Raw genomic sequence first — 15,898 nt, 5'->3', positions numbered from 1 at the left:
CATTGAGTCTTTTATTTATATCACGACCCCAAGTTCTAGGATTGGAATTTATCCTAGTGGAACTCTTCTATCCACTATGTAGTTTTTAAATTGGATGTGGATTCCCATGAGTTGAAGAATTACAGTCAACAAGCTTCGGATGAGATATAAGTAACCGGTTTTTTGAGCAAAGTTAGGCACCCAATGCCGGTGGTGCCAAACTTACACGTTTAAAAGTACTAGTTATCGTGATGCACTCACAGCTGGCGCAAGAGCCTGCGATGTGATGAGGAATCTAGTAGGAGCACACGACCTGTGGGGAGTCATGGAGCATCTTTCAATTAAACAAACATGTAACAAGGTCTCATGTTCAAACAAGCATGTTATGTTCACGTCAAGTCATGCTATTTTCATGTCAAGTCATGTTATTTTTATGTCAAGTCATGTTATTTTCAAGTCATATATGACACATGTGCAAGTCCATGTCAGGAAGCATACATATCATATGATTGTCATGCATACTTATTTATACTATTAGTATCTTGGGAGCATACTTGCTGAGATTTTTATGTATCTTACTGTGGTTGTCCCAACTATCATTCTCGCAGAATGGTAGATGATGGGAACTAAGGTGGGCCTAGTCTTAAAGATCCTTTGCAACCTTCAGATTGGCCAATTACAAGGTCAAGAGCCAAGAAGATCATGAAGGCAATGCAAAGATTGATGCAATCCACTTGGGACAAGTTTAGCAAGAGCCCAACATTCAAGATGGGGCTTGAAGGATGAAGATCAAGTTTTGATTCATTTGATAATCTATAGAAGAGGGCAACAAAATAACTAAAAGGCTTTGGGCACTTGAAGGCTTTCAAGTTGTTTGATTCATTTAAAGGACTTATTTTATTAGTTTACAATAATTGAGTTTATTATGGGAAGGACTTTAGGGGAGCATATGCAAGGGCATGTTGAGAAAATTATTATTTTATTGAACTAGGGTTAGGGTTTTACTGTAGCAAGTACTGTAGCGTATTAATGTAGCCGCGGCACTGTACATTAGGGGCATTTTTGGTAAAAGTGGCTTTTTTTTGCCTAGGGTTTAATTAGGTTTTGCTTTAAATACACTTTGTTGCCTCATGTTAAGGAGTTTTATGAAATTTAATGAATTTATTCATTGTGAGTTGAGTTTTACTCCTCTTGTTCTTGATTGAACTTTTGAACTTATCAAAGGTAAATCACAACCTTTGTGGCATTCTTCCTTTGTAATCTGGGTTCTTGAGACGGGTTTTTCAACGGGTCTAGATTTTAATATAATCTGGGTTCTTGAAATGAGTTCTCATCGAGTCTAGGTTCTCCATCCATTGACTTGATTTTGGCTTTCTTGGAGAGTTTTCAAATTGATTGTGGGTTCAAGGGATTTCATTCCCGCGGGTTCATATTAGTAAAAGTCGTGGTAGGGCTTGAGAATGGCAAACAAGATGATTGAGTCATGCATACTTGCTGAGATCCTTGCAGTCATGCATTCTCCCAGAATGGTAGAAGTCATGCATACTTGTAGAGATCCTAGCAGCACATTGGATGTTGGCATAATTATGGAAAGACAATGTTTTGATTGTTTTGAAGGGTCATCGTTTTGGGAGCCTACTTTTGTTATATGAATGGTATAACTTGGTTTCTAAAAGAATTATGTAATTTTGGTTTATGTGAATATTAATGAAAAAGTATTCATGGTTTGGGATTAACATTCTTGTTCTTTGTGTATTCCTAAGAAAAACTTTATCCACTACCTTTATTGCATATTGTTAAAGGTATGTTAGGTGCATTACATCCTTAACTGTCATAAATGGGGGTATGTAACCTTATGTTGCATATCCCGAGACTTCGTGCTCTTTCAAATCCCAAGCGGAGTTTGGGGGCATCACAATCACCACCCTCCATTTGGAACTCACTTTACACATGTCAAGTGAAGTACACTTGTGCTAGAAGGTTGACTGAGAATCAAGCAAGCTACATTGATGGGAACCAAGGCATTCATTCCCGCGGGTTCATATTATACATGCTCTCTTACATGACCATATCACTCTTACACCCACCACACTATTCCAACCAACCATGTACTCTCTTGGTCAGCTCTCAAAAGGGGGTTTGAGGCCCCAAACCCGAGGGAAGCTGAAACCCCAAATGCTCCCTCCCGGTTTTGACGTTTTTTTTCCCTCTTGACTTAAGCAAGTCCTACAAGCAACCATCACACTCCATATACATTTCTTGACTTAAGCAAGTCCTAGACCCGATGAGAACTCGTTTCAAGAACCTAGATTATATCAAAATCTAGACCCGTTGAATAACTCGTCTCAAGAACCTAGATTACAAAGGAGGAACGCCACAAAGGTTGTGATTTACCTTTGATAAGTTCAAGAGTTCAATCAAGAACAAGAGGAGAAACCTCAACTCACAAATAATATTCAATATTGTCTAACCTTCAAATAAGGCTACAATGAGTATTTAAACTAAATCTAATTAAAACCCTAGCCAAAATAAACCCCATTTTTATCCAAAATGCCCTGATGAACAGTGTCATGCTACAGTACCCGCGGCTACAGTAAAGCTACAGTACCTCTTGAAACCCTAATTCCTAAAAAGTAACTTTCCAAATAAGCCCTTGGCCAAAATACAAGGCCTTCTCGAAAACCCTAGTTCATTAAAAATAAGACGTGTGGGCCAGGCATCTTCAAGCCCACTTATTCTAAACTAGTAAAATAAATCATTTAACCAAATTGGAAGTCTCCAATAACAATAGGCCCTATCTCTAAATCATGTCTTCCACAGCTTGAATCAAGTGGATCAAAGCTGGTTCTCCTTCTTTCAAGCCCATCTTGAGTGTTGGGCTCTTGTTAGCCTCATATCCCAAGTGGATTGCGCCAATCCGTGCATTGCTTCCTTGATCTTCTTAGCCCTTGATCTTGTAATTGGCCCATCTGGAATTTGCAAATGATCTTTAAGACTAGGTCCACCTTGGTTCCCATCATTCCCCCTCTCCTCAAAAGGATTCGACCTCGAATCTCCACCTAGATCAGAAGGAAAGATGTTAGTAACATTGAAAATAGCAAAAACATGATACTTACTTGAAAGATCTACTTCATATGTAATTTCATTAATTTTCTCAAGAAATTTAAAATGTTCATCCAAGCTACTCCTATCATCAACAAGCAAAGCCATCAAAGGTAAAGGAGTAAGTGGATTAAAACCATAAACAACCTCAAATGGAGAATAAGAAATAGTAGTATACAAGGTTTTATTTGCACACTCTAATGTCGGCAAATGAAACTCCCGCAAATGTCCATGTAGCATTTCAATGAATGGCAAATGATACTCCCACAAACGTTCATGAAACACACCTAAAGTTTTTCTTACACCACTCCAATTATATGCAAACTCAATGAATGGCAAGTAATACTTCCACAAATGTTCATGCAACACGTTAATGAATGAAAAATGATACTTCCACAAACGTTCATGCATACGTCAGTGAATGGCAAATGATACTCACAAACGTTCATGCAACATATTGAAAGTCTTCCTTACACCAAAGTTACCCAACAAACCACCATGTCTATCACACACAAGCAACTTAAGCATAAAACTAGTTGGCACACAAAATCTATTCTCTCTAAACAAGTACCAATCGAATTTATAGAACTTACCAAATGATGCTTTTTTACATGTTCCATACACACTAGCAAAGTCATCATCATTAGCATGCAATTCCTTATTATATTCAAGTCTCAACAATTTTGCATCTAAAATGAAGATAAAGTCGTACCTTCTTGCTAAAGCATCAACCACAAAATTTTTCATTCCTTGTGTGTATTTGAATACATGAGGAAAAGTCTCAACACAGTCCTCCCACTTAGCATGCATTATAGTCAACGACTTACCTTGTCCCTTCAAATGTGAAAAAGACTCATGTTCTTCAAAGAAAGGTCGGTTAGGAATTGTCGCACCTGGCACAAAATCAATGTAGTACTCTATCTCCCTAATAGGTGGCAATCCACTAAACACACCTCTAGGAAACATGACCTCATATCCCTGCAACAAAAAGACAATAACACTAGGCAAAGATACATCAAGTTCGTTAGTATTAAGATTCGCCTTAGCATAAAAACTCGCTTTTTTTTTTTTTTCTCTCACTTTCTTCACTCTCTCTTTTCTGTCCACAATCTTTTTCTTTTTCACTCTCTTTTTGCTTTTCACTCTCTTTTTTTCTGTCACTCTCCTTTTCTTCATCTTGTTTTGAACTCTCGACCTGACAACTGTTTTTCAACTCATTCTCTCTTTCTCTTTAGGTTTCAGCCTCACCCTCATCTTCTCTCTCTCATTTTACTCTCTCTCTCATTTTCGACCTCACTATTTCTTTTTTTCTCAATCTCACCTTCACTCTTGCTTTTTAGCTCAATCTCATTTTCACTTTTTCTTTTTTGATCACACACATTTTCACTTTTTCTTTTTTGAGCAACCTCACTTTTCAGTTTCAAATGGTCCTTATGGACTTGTGTTGGAGTTAAAGGAGCAAGTTTGATTGTTTTGCCCTCTTTCTCAAAGCTGTACATGTTCCTTAACCCATCATGGATCACCTTCCTATCATACTCCCATGGCTTCCCCAACAAAATATGACCAGCATGCATAGGCACTACATCACAAAGAACCATATCCTGGTATTTTCCAATTGAAAAAGTAACTAGCACTTGCTTATTGACCCTAACCTCCCCACAATCACTCGACCACTACAACATGTATGGTCTAGAGTGTTTTAAGGTAGGTAAATTCAATTTCTCAACTAAAGTAGTGCTAGCCAAATTAATACAACTCCGCAAATCAATGATCATACTACATACCTTGTTGTTGATGTGGCATCTAGTATGAAAAATGTTCTCGCTCTGCTTCTCTGTATCATCCATCTTAATTTGTATATTGAGAGCATGCCTGGCAACAAGAGACTCACCATACTCTTCATTCTTACAGTTATGTTCAATACAAGGTTCACTCCCCCTCCTATCTCTCCTGCCTTGTAAATTTCTAATTACCACTTCTTGATGATCCATCCTATCCCTCACTTCACCTAACACCAAGTTCAACCGCTCAAACTGTTGTTGCATGGATTGCAACACAAATGATGAGTTATCTACACAAATGATCTTTGAGACTAGGCCCACCTTGGTTCCCATCAATAAGGGTCCTAGCTTACTAAGATAAGAGGGCTAAGAATAGACACAAGACATTAGGCCGAATTTAGTAGACATATGATGACTATTGGGCCCAATTTAGTAAGATCCAAGGCTATAGGCCCAACATGGTAAAATCCAAGACTAAGACCCAACCTAGTGAACTTTTGAGGCCAAGGAAAGGCCCAATAAAAATCTGGACATGGGCCCAAGGAAAGGTCCACTTCTAAGCCCACCAGTTGGCACACACAAGTGCAAACCGTACTACCCAAAACAAGCCATTTAAAACATGAATCTTCAACAAGTTTTCAAATGGGTTTTCTGCATCATTCAACCCTCATCATGTCACCCAAATTCAGACCTAAAATAAGGCCAAGAGTCAAGCGAAAAGCTCAACTATTTCACCTAGGAATTGAGAAATTGACCAAAACGAATACCCATGTTTCTTCAAAAAATTTCTGCATCAAAATCAGCCACCCCCACAAGCCACAACTTCTATCATTTAACCCTAAGGAATTGCTTCAAAGCACTCAACTACATGCTTGGCCAATCACCTCCCTTGAGCAGCAAATCGATTGGCAAAAAGGATGGTGAGCTCAGATCACTCAGCTAAAACCTATGCTCAAGCAAAACCTTCCTCATTTTCTGCTCAAACCAAATCACATGACAACCATTCATCACCTGGGAAGACCACTAAATAGTGGTTACTATGCTAGCAAAATAGATCACAAGGATGGGACAAAAGATGCTAAAAACCTGGACAGCTTTGAAGCCAAAAACGTTGGCCATCAATTTGATTTCAAAGATTTTGTTTCTAATTTGTGAATTTATTCAACCCCTGCACCTATAGCCTTCATCTAGCTCTTGTCTATGAGGTAATCAAATGATTTAGGCAACTATTAAACTGAGCAAGAGATGGCACATTTGAAATTTGCAATCAAACCCTCCACCGCCCACACCCACCACTCACATTCCACACCACACCCTTCAGCCAAGCCATGCACTACCTCACTCCTCACCCCTCTATTGAGTCCTATAAATACCCACCTTCACCTCTCACTTCCTCACACAACTTCCTCAAGCTTTCCCTTAGTGTTCTTGAGAGCAAAATACTCTTAGAGTGTGAATAGAGTGAAACCGAGTGGTGTGAGACTAAGTCCTTGGAGTGAATTGCTTTTGGAGCACCATAAGCTATGGCTTGGTGAGTATCTCTACCTTATGTTTTGTTGGGTGATTTATTTGCATGTTATGCTTTAAATTATGATATGAGAAAGAAGATTTGAATGAGTTATATGAAGTTGAACTTGGGGATTGCACAATCAAGACAAATTTGGAGTCTTTCATATATAAATTATTTTGGTATGAACTTTTTAGTCATAACATGCCTTAATATGCTATACTAAGCTTAGCTAACATCTCAGATAAATTAATTGAAGGTTTAAATTTGAGGAAAATAGCATGTCATGATAGGTTTATAAGTCCACATCTTATGTTGTCCATCCAAGTACATTCAATTTCCACTTGCATGAAGGTGATCTTGTGATATCATGATTAATTGTCCTAAAGTTTTGTTGTAAACCTTTAGAAACCTATTATCATCATGTTAAGAGTTGAAATGCATGATTTATTTAGGCTTTAAGAGTTCACATGTCAAAAAAAGTTAGAAGAATCATGCTTGTACCTGGTTTGAAGGTTTTGTGATATTTTGGTGCTAATCAATGCATGAATCATAACAAGAATCCATGTTACCTGAATCTAAGTTGTTAGCATGCCCATTAGGAACATATTTATTGTTTGCTACTTAATAGAATTCGGTAACAAATGCATCCATAGAAGTTATAGGCTTGAAATCATAGAATGGTCACAATGCATGCAATGGGTTGGATAGAATTGGCATAGTAGCTATTTGATTCATGCAATTCTAAGGTCATATATGGATTTAGAAGATGGAAAATATGAAGTTGGGAAATTTGGTGAATTTGGGCCAAAATGCAAATAGTGAAAGTTTAAGGCCTACGTGGCAATTTTGGAAAATATAGGGACAGTTTTGTAAATATTGTTTTGAAACCTTTTGATTATAAACATCTTCCTTAGTTATATGATTCCTAACTTAGAATATCTCTTATTTCAGCCACACCAATTATTTCAATCAGACCAATTATTAATAACTTAGTCTCGGATAATTTTTTTATGATTCTTGTATAAACGCCATATTCATATTATAAATGTCATTTTGAGCATATAGTGTCATATGATACATCATTGAGCACTTGATTACTTGCTTATATGACATGTGCGGTTTTCACCATTTCAGCATGTTGCATAAAAATGTCATTTTCATATGAAGCATACTACATAAGTACATGTCATGAAATACATTTTGAGTATAGCATGAAAATAAATTTTTTCATGTTACCAAATGTTAGGATGGAGAATTATCCTAGTGGAACTCCTCTCTCCACTATGCAGTGAGACTGTAACACCTGAGCCTAGCGCCAAGTCTTTTTTTTTTTTTTACATATTTTGGGTTAAGTATGTGAAAAATCCGGTTAAAATTTTTCAAGTACTATTTTATGGGCCAATAAAATTTAAGGAAGAGCCCATTTATTTTTTTTATTCACTACATTTCTTTTATGGACCATAAAGCCCAAGCCCGTGTTACCTTATTTTCAGACTCCATGTTCTACACAATTTTACGTTGGTTTTATCCCTATCCATGCACGCCGCTTTCTCCCATATCTAGGGTTTTAATTTGGTCTTTCAATCGCCTATATATACCACACGTTAGAATGCACAACCATCTCTTTTCGATCCCAAGAGTAGTTGCTGCCCATCTTCGCGTAGTTCCTCCCAAACTTCTCCAACCGTGCAGTACCTACCACCTACCCAGTCCTGCACCTCCACGTAGTTGCCCTCTTCAGCCACCTCGTTGTTGCCGTCTTCCATGTTTGCCACCATGCACTGCTTTTTAGCCACTCCACATGTAGCAACGATCACAGAAACCACTATCGTGCAGCCCCCACAACTTCTACCACCGGGTCTCTTCTGCCATCAGCATACTCAGCCACCCCCACCGTGCACTTATGCAGTGCACCACCCACGGCCAGTAGAGGAAGATCATCACCACGGGTAGCACCACGTGAGACACCGAGCCCAAGGTTCACACGATAAGAGACTCACCCATGCACGTCGAAATCCATCGAGCCACACCTTAAACCTCCACTGCTCTGCCCTGCACCACTGTACCCCACACCTAGCCGCCCAACGTAGAAGCTATGTCGCACGCATCACCAAAACACCCCTGTTTTTGCATCTCAAAAAGAGCACCACTCAACCCTTTTGGTGCCACTAGCCACAGCAAGAGAGGTCCAGCGGTGCTAATGCCCAACGACTCCGTGATTTGCTGCCGCCCCAACCACCTTGTTGCCGTCTCTTGCTGCCTCGGTGAGTACCTCGCATGGTATCCCTCTCACCGTGTTTCATCTCTCTCTCACTTATCTCTCTCCCTCTTAGACTACACCATCACTTGCAAAGGAGGTCGCTGTGGAACATTTCTATCCAGCCACCAGGTCTGCCGTCACACGATGGTTGTGCCTCTCAATGAGTATCTCACACTTTCTCTCCCTCACTGTAACTTCTGAAACTGGTTTCTTCTTTTCCGTAGCCTTTGTAAGACCACACATAGCCTCTAGCCAAACATTCAAGCTTTTCACTTAATTTTAAATTATAACAGATTGGATTATTTTTTATTCATGTGGGCTGGGTGTTTGTAAATTTGTTGAAGTATATTATTAGTAATAATGTATTTTTAATATATATATTTTAGAAGTACATAGTAAGTGCAAAATTTTATTTTGAGATCTTTAAAGAGAATCTAATTAGTCTATTTTTATTAAAAGAAATTTTTACTTCCTAACTTTTAATTAGTTTTGTTATAATTATGTTCAGAGAATTTTTTTAAACTAGAGATGTATTTTTGTGGCATAGTTGTATTTAGTATAATATTATTATGCAATTTAGAAATGACTTAGAGTATAATAGTGAGAGGAATTAAGTAGATATTGATGGTTTTAGAAAATGATGATATTTTAGGAATTCTGAGAATTTTAGGTTTTGTGGATTTAAAATAGGTTCTTTTAGTATTTTAGGTTTAAATATCAAAATACATGGTTGATTGGAAATTTACGGGAATTACTTGATTATTTTATAGGTAACGATTGTTAATTGTTCGACATTTTTTAGGAAAATTCTGAAAAGACTAAGAAGTTCAAGTAAGCGGGGTTCCTATGCTAGATTTTGCATTAAAGTAAAATGAGCTGAGGTTAATTTTTGGAAAATATACATATTTGGTTATGAAAATAAATTTGAACTACCTCAGTTATTTGTTCTGCATTACTCATGAGATTCTATTTAAGAGTAAAGTATTTTCTGTCATGACTGGTGTAGACATGAGCTTATTTTTGACATTCTGTTTTTGAACTTTGAAAAAAAGAGCGAATATGAAATTTTCTGCATAAATTATGTTGTGATATGATTTTGTTCTGTTCTGAAGATATTTTGTACTCTGATGTGATTTCTGAAAAATCTCTAGCATAACATTCTGCTTCTGTTTCTGTTCAGTTCTAACCTTACCAATGGTGTAAAACGGTGGCCTCTGTTCGGGTTGGTACCAACTTTCCTGTTTCTGGTGCACTCACTTTGGAAACAAAATGATTTTCTGCGTGGTCTTTCCTATGTGCACACTCGGGGCTATGAGAATGAATAAGGGGAATATTCACATTTTGTTTCTGCTCGGTTAGCTACCGGGGTTTGCACAACCATACCATGGGGGTTAAACATGGTATTTGTTCTGATATTATAAGATAAGATGTAATGTTTCAATTTGTGCTATGCCAAAGGGATTTTGATTATGAATATTTTCGAATTTTCGCTCTGATATTTTTTATAACACGTTCTGACGCTGCATTTTGAAAACATTATTCTGATTCTGCATTCTGAAAGTAAATATTTTGTTCTGCATTCTGAACTCTGTAAATACTCATGTTTACACACTAGTATATGTCCTCTGCTTACTCAGTTGTTGATAACTCACCTTTTATCTGCAAATTTTTTTCAGATGATTTTGAATAGTTCAGCTAAGGATCAAGATTATGAAGCATTGGTGAGATGATTATTTAAGCGTAGTGGATTACTCATAGAAGATTTCTGAGAATTGGCGGATTTTATTAAGAGATTTTGTAGTATTCTAATGACTTTATATTTTGGAGTCTATAAATATATTGATGAATTGTGAGTTTTAAGTTATAGGGAGTAACTCTTCGATCCCTGCAGGACTGGGGCATTACAGAGACAAAATGGAGTGATAATCCTTCAGTTGACAAAGACATGAGAGCGAATGAGAGAAATGATTTGACTTGCCTTATTTATGAAACTTTGACCTTGTGCCTTACTATGTGGACCTCTTTAAGTAAGATAGTATCTATCTATGATTAACTTGATCTATTGGGATGTTTAGTTCATTCTGACATGATATTTTTATAAGTCACCCTTACTCCGCTGTGATTATTGTATATTACTAATTGCATATTAGGATGCATTGCATATTAGTTGTCATGAACGGGGGAGGGGAGTATGTAACCATGTGTTGCATGTCCCAACGCTCCAAGTCTCTGTTCCATCCCAAGCAGAGGTTGGGTGCGTCACACAACTAGCATGCTTTGTAAGCCTTAGGAATTTTGTGTTGAGGTGTTGTTTATAAGTTTTGTAAGAATTGATATAGGGTTTATGGCACAAACCTAATTTATATCTTTTGTTATCTTGAGTTTTATTGCTTGGTGTTATGTATTATCAAACTTGGAATGAGTGCTTAGAACGATAGAAGATAGGATTGGTGATTTATTAAAGTTCTTGAAGTCATTTGCAAGAGAAATGCTAGAGATGCCATACTAAGGTTTATGGCTACATGATTTTTAATGTTTTGAGTTGCTTGTTTCACATGACAACTATATGACCATGATGATTGTATGAATGGTGATGTAATACCCGAACCTTACTCTGTAGATCCTTACATCATTTATTTAATTCTTTAAGTTAAATATTTTGAGATAAAGACTTTTATTATTTTATTTTAAGATGGGCGTGCTTTTATTTTTATGTGAGTTATTAAATAATTCAAGGGTATGATTTTTAAGACCATACAATTTTTCTTTCAAGCCCTCTAATTTTATTTATTCAAGAATGACCCAAGCTCTGTCTACCATTGGATGGGTAAGTAAAGGAAATATCTCCCCACATTTAATCTCCACCATTCATCTCCCTAGCTTATGGGATAAGCTTTGATTATACCCATTGACCTTTTTCTCCCTTGAACCCGTAGCTTCCTAAGCAAACTATTGAAATTCCCTTTTCCTTCCCTTACACGTCGTCTTCCAAGAGAAGGAACAAATTCTTTCTCTCTTTAGCACTCATCGGCTTCTAGAGCAAGGAAAGGAAGAAAATTTTTCCAGCCCTCACCCGTGCGACTACAACCCACTTCTCTCCCATTCCATTTCTCTTCCAATCTCAAGCCAAGCATCCATTTTTTCCTCCTTCTCAATGGGAAAATAGTAAGGTAAGGGTACCCTCAACCTTCTCACTTGTTTATTTTGAAACTTCGCCATGGTTTAATCAAGTGGGTTTTTCATTTGTTGACTATTGATGCTTCGGTTTTGGACTTCTAGCCAACGAATCTGTGTGCCCTATGTTTCCCTAAGCCGAACCTACCTTCCTCTTCCCCATTTCCATGTTTTGGAAAGGATTCTTGATGAAAACCAAGGTGGGCCTAGTCTTAAAGTTCATTTGCAAGTTCCAGATGGGCCAATTATAAGATCAAGGGCCAAGAAAATCAAGGAAGCAATGCACGAAATTGGTGCAATCCACTTGGGATGAAGCTAGCAAGTGCCCAACACTCAAGATGGGCTTGAAAGAAGGAGAACTAGATTTGATCCACTTAATTCAAGATGTGGAAGACATGACTTAGAGATAGGGCCTATTGTTATTGGAGACTTCCAATTTGGTTAAATGATTTATTTTATTAGTTTAGAATAAGTGGGCTTGAAGATGCCTGGCCCACACGTCTTATTTTTAATGAACTAGGTTTTTGAGAAGGCCTGGTATTTTGGCCAATGGCTTATTTGGAAAATTACTTTTTAGGAATTAAGGTTTCAAGAGGTACTGTAGCTTACTGTAGCCGTACTGTAGCACAACACTATTCATCAGGGGCATTTTGGATAAAAAGGGGCTTTATTTTGGCTAGGGTTTTAATTAGGTTTAGATTAAATATTCCTTGTAGCCTCATTTGAAGGGTAGACAATATTGAATGTTATTTGTGAGTTGAGTTTTCTCCTCTTGTTCTTGATTGAACTCTTGAACTTATCAAAGGTAAATCACAACCTTTGTGGCATTCCTTCTTTGTAATCTAGGTTCTTGAGACGGATTCTTCAATGAGTCTAGATTTTGATATAATCTAAGTTCTTGAAACGAGTTCTCACCGGGTCTAGGTTTTCCATCCATTGACTTGAATTTGGCTTTCTTGGGGAGTTTTCAAATTGATTGTGGGTTCAAGGGATTTCATTCCTGTGGGTTTATATCAATTCCCCAAAGGTAAAAACCCTAACTTGACCCACTCGGTTTTAGTTGATTTTGGAGACCCATTGAGTTGTTTTAGTTTGGATCTTAATTTTTTAGTTATTGTCTATGTGTTAATAAACATTAATGCTCTGTTTTTGGCCAAACCGAGTATGTTGAAGCTGTTTTTATCATGTATTTTCCTATCGTTCGAAAATGGTATTTTTCTATTTAACTTGGTTAGTCACAAGTGATGATTAGTTGATCTTTTGATAGATATATATATATATATATATATATGTATGTATGCTGATGTCGTGTGTGTTATTCCAGCCGTGTGTTTTTGCAAGGCATCTTGTTGTAGTCCTTTCATGTATTTTCTTGAGTTTAAGCCATGTTTTAATTATGTTAAGTGTTGCCTTTATGTGTTAAACTAATGGAGTTGAGGTTTATAATTTTAGACATACTTTCCTCAAGTTTATGGCCTAAGTAAGCCACTAAGAATTTTTAGTTAAACTAGTACGCTTGCTTTAGGAATTCTAAGTTGCCAAGTGTTGTACCCCTTTATGTATGCTATGTTTTCAGAAAACATGTGATGCTTTTCTTAAGTTTTCTACAACTCTAGTATTGTTTAATTATGTAGTTGAGATTTTGGCTAAGCGAGAGATGTTTAAGATCATGAGTGTACTAAGACTTGCTAGCTACCCATGCACTGCAGAATTTCTGTAATATGTTCTGTTTTGAGGCTTAAACTAGCCCATTGACCCTTGTTCAGTTTCACCCTTTTGTTCAACCAAAGTTTATGAAAAACCATGGAAGAATAAGTGACAAAAATCAACCCTCTTGTGAGCATTGGCCCTTTGTTGGATTTACTTTCCATGAGTTACAAAGCTATCAAATGCCCTATTTGATGAAAGTTTCAGATTTGTAACACTTATTTATTCCCTTCCATTCTTAAATAAATCTCTACCATCTATACATTCTTAGCCTATGATTTCCATCTATCCCTTATATAGAAAACAATGGCCTTTAAAAGGGACAACAAGCAAGTTATGTACTTTCATGAGTTTCTTTAAATGTTGGAATGAGGATATTAATGTTTGACTTAGTGCCATGTATGTAGCTAAATGGGATAAGGAAAACACTTTAATTGCAATTTGGAATTTAAGTGAGCGCGTAGGGGTGTCGGATAGTAAAGCTTAAAGTGAAATGAATATTAATATGTTTATCCCATTTCATTGAATAGGAGTTTATTTTCAAGATTCAAGGAATCTACTAGTAAAGCATCTAGGTAAGTAGCTATGATCATGCTCCTTACACAAAGCTCTCTTATGAAAGGATGTCTCTCTCTCTTTTCAAATGTTCTTCTAAAGAAAGAATAAATGTATATATATATATATTATGTACAAGCTTTTCTTGCTAGCTTCTGTTAAGCACCCTATTGATTATAATTGCGTGTATGTGTATAAGGTAATGCATAAAGAGAATTTCATACATGCTCTCTCTTAAATAACTATGCATTACCTATATGTAGCATGACATGAAACGCTCTTTTCAAAGAAGCGCATATGCATTTGAACTAAGGAAAGATAATGAAAACATTTGACTGCAAAGAAAGGAAAGAAAATGAATGAAAGCATGAAAGTATGTAATGGCCATATGAATGAAAGGGTACCAAAGGAATGGGTAGATTGCAATGTCGGGTAAGTAGTACTGGTAGTGCACCCTGTGCTGCTCCCATGAAAGGGATTCCTAACATGTGGCCATGAGTGGAATCCAAGTCCAAAAGACCGCTAACCCCAACACACGGGGCTTAATAGTGTGTACTGGCCAAAGAAAGTGAAACGTAAAAGTAAAGTTATTTCATAGAAATGTTTATGCATGAAAGTATAGTTATTCCTTAAATTGTTTATGCATGAAAGCATTTTCAAGAATTAACAAATGTTTATGTATGCATGTTTTCAAAAGAAAAGATTATGTGATTAATAAGTTAACAACATGGGGTACTGCTTACTGAGTATTAGACTCACTTTGTGTTTATGTTTTAAACGTCCAGGTATAGATGAAGAGGCTATGGAGCCAGGCACTACCGAGGAGGGAGGGGCCGATGCTTAGAGTTTCCCTGTCGGTTCGACTTTGATGATAATGGTTTATGCTTTTATGTTTTTACGATGGGTGTGGCGCCCCCAATCCCCCTTACATAAATACATAGGAATCGAGACGTCAGGATGGTGACAACACGGTCACACATCCCAACGAAGTGCCAGTGTGTGTACATGCAACAATGTACAAATAAAATAACGCAGCGGATAGTCAACTAAGTACCAGAATTTATTTACAATCAAACATCAGTAAAAATTTGAATAGCGGTTATACAGTCATCCATAAAATATATTACAATAGTTTTCAAATAAACAAACGAGTGATCCCAGATCACTCCTCGGGCGGAGCCGTCTCCTTAGGCTCACCCACCTCCTTCTCATCTGCATCAAAATCTGCGTTACCACAAAATGGTATCGCAGGTAAGTTTGACCTCAAATAACAACGTAATATAAAATACATTAAATGCAACTAACATGCATGCACATGAAAAATATGCATTTACTCAACACATTATTTTCCCCGAAAATAATTATTTCAACACACGCCAAAATCCCATTTTGGCCCAAAATATCCGTAAAACATTTTCCCAGAAAATGATTTACCCAGAAATCCAACTCGTACTATTTTCCCAGAAAATAGTGCATTAATTCCATATGCACCATGCATTAATTCCATATGCACCATGGCCTCCCCTATGGACCATCCGCACGTCCTGGCTTCGTAGCGGTGCTCAGTTTCGCGTCCGGCGCATACATGGCCAAGCACCCACACTACGCAACGAGCGATGCCCAGTTCCGCGCCCAGCGCGTACGTGGCCAGACATCCTCTAGTCCTTGCCCGCAGAAGGACCACGGAGTCGGCACGAGACCATCTCGTCCGATCCCATTGTCGCCCGGCGACAATCCAGGGGACGTTACTCAGTATATTCTGCTCCCGAGTAACCAGAGGAGCTCCACCGAGTTAATGCCCCATCTCGGCTTGGGGTCGTGATACACACG

General features: G+C 37.5%; 1 long non-coding RNA gene across 1 annotated transcript in view; it reads left to right on the top strand.

Annotated features, from left to right (window-relative positions):
* The window catches only part of LOC121257140, a 57,142-nt gene extending 43,083 nt beyond the window's left edge, over positions 1–14,059 (top strand). The window contains exon 3 of the long non-coding RNA XR_005939161.1: positions 13,785–14,059. This is a non-coding gene — a long non-coding RNA (uncharacterized LOC121257140). The remainder of the gene's footprint in view (positions 1–13,784) is intronic.
* The last annotated feature ends 1,839 nt before the right edge of the window (positions 14,060–15,898 follow it).

This window comes from Juglans microcarpa x Juglans regia, chromosome 3S (genome assembly GCF_004785595.1).
Source record: "Juglans microcarpa x Juglans regia isolate MS1-56 chromosome 3S, Jm3101_v1.0, whole genome shotgun sequence".
Taxonomy (NCBI): domain Eukaryota; kingdom Viridiplantae; phylum Streptophyta; class Magnoliopsida; order Fagales; family Juglandaceae; genus Juglans; species Juglans microcarpa x Juglans regia.
This window is presented reverse-complemented; position numbering and strand designations above follow the sequence as displayed.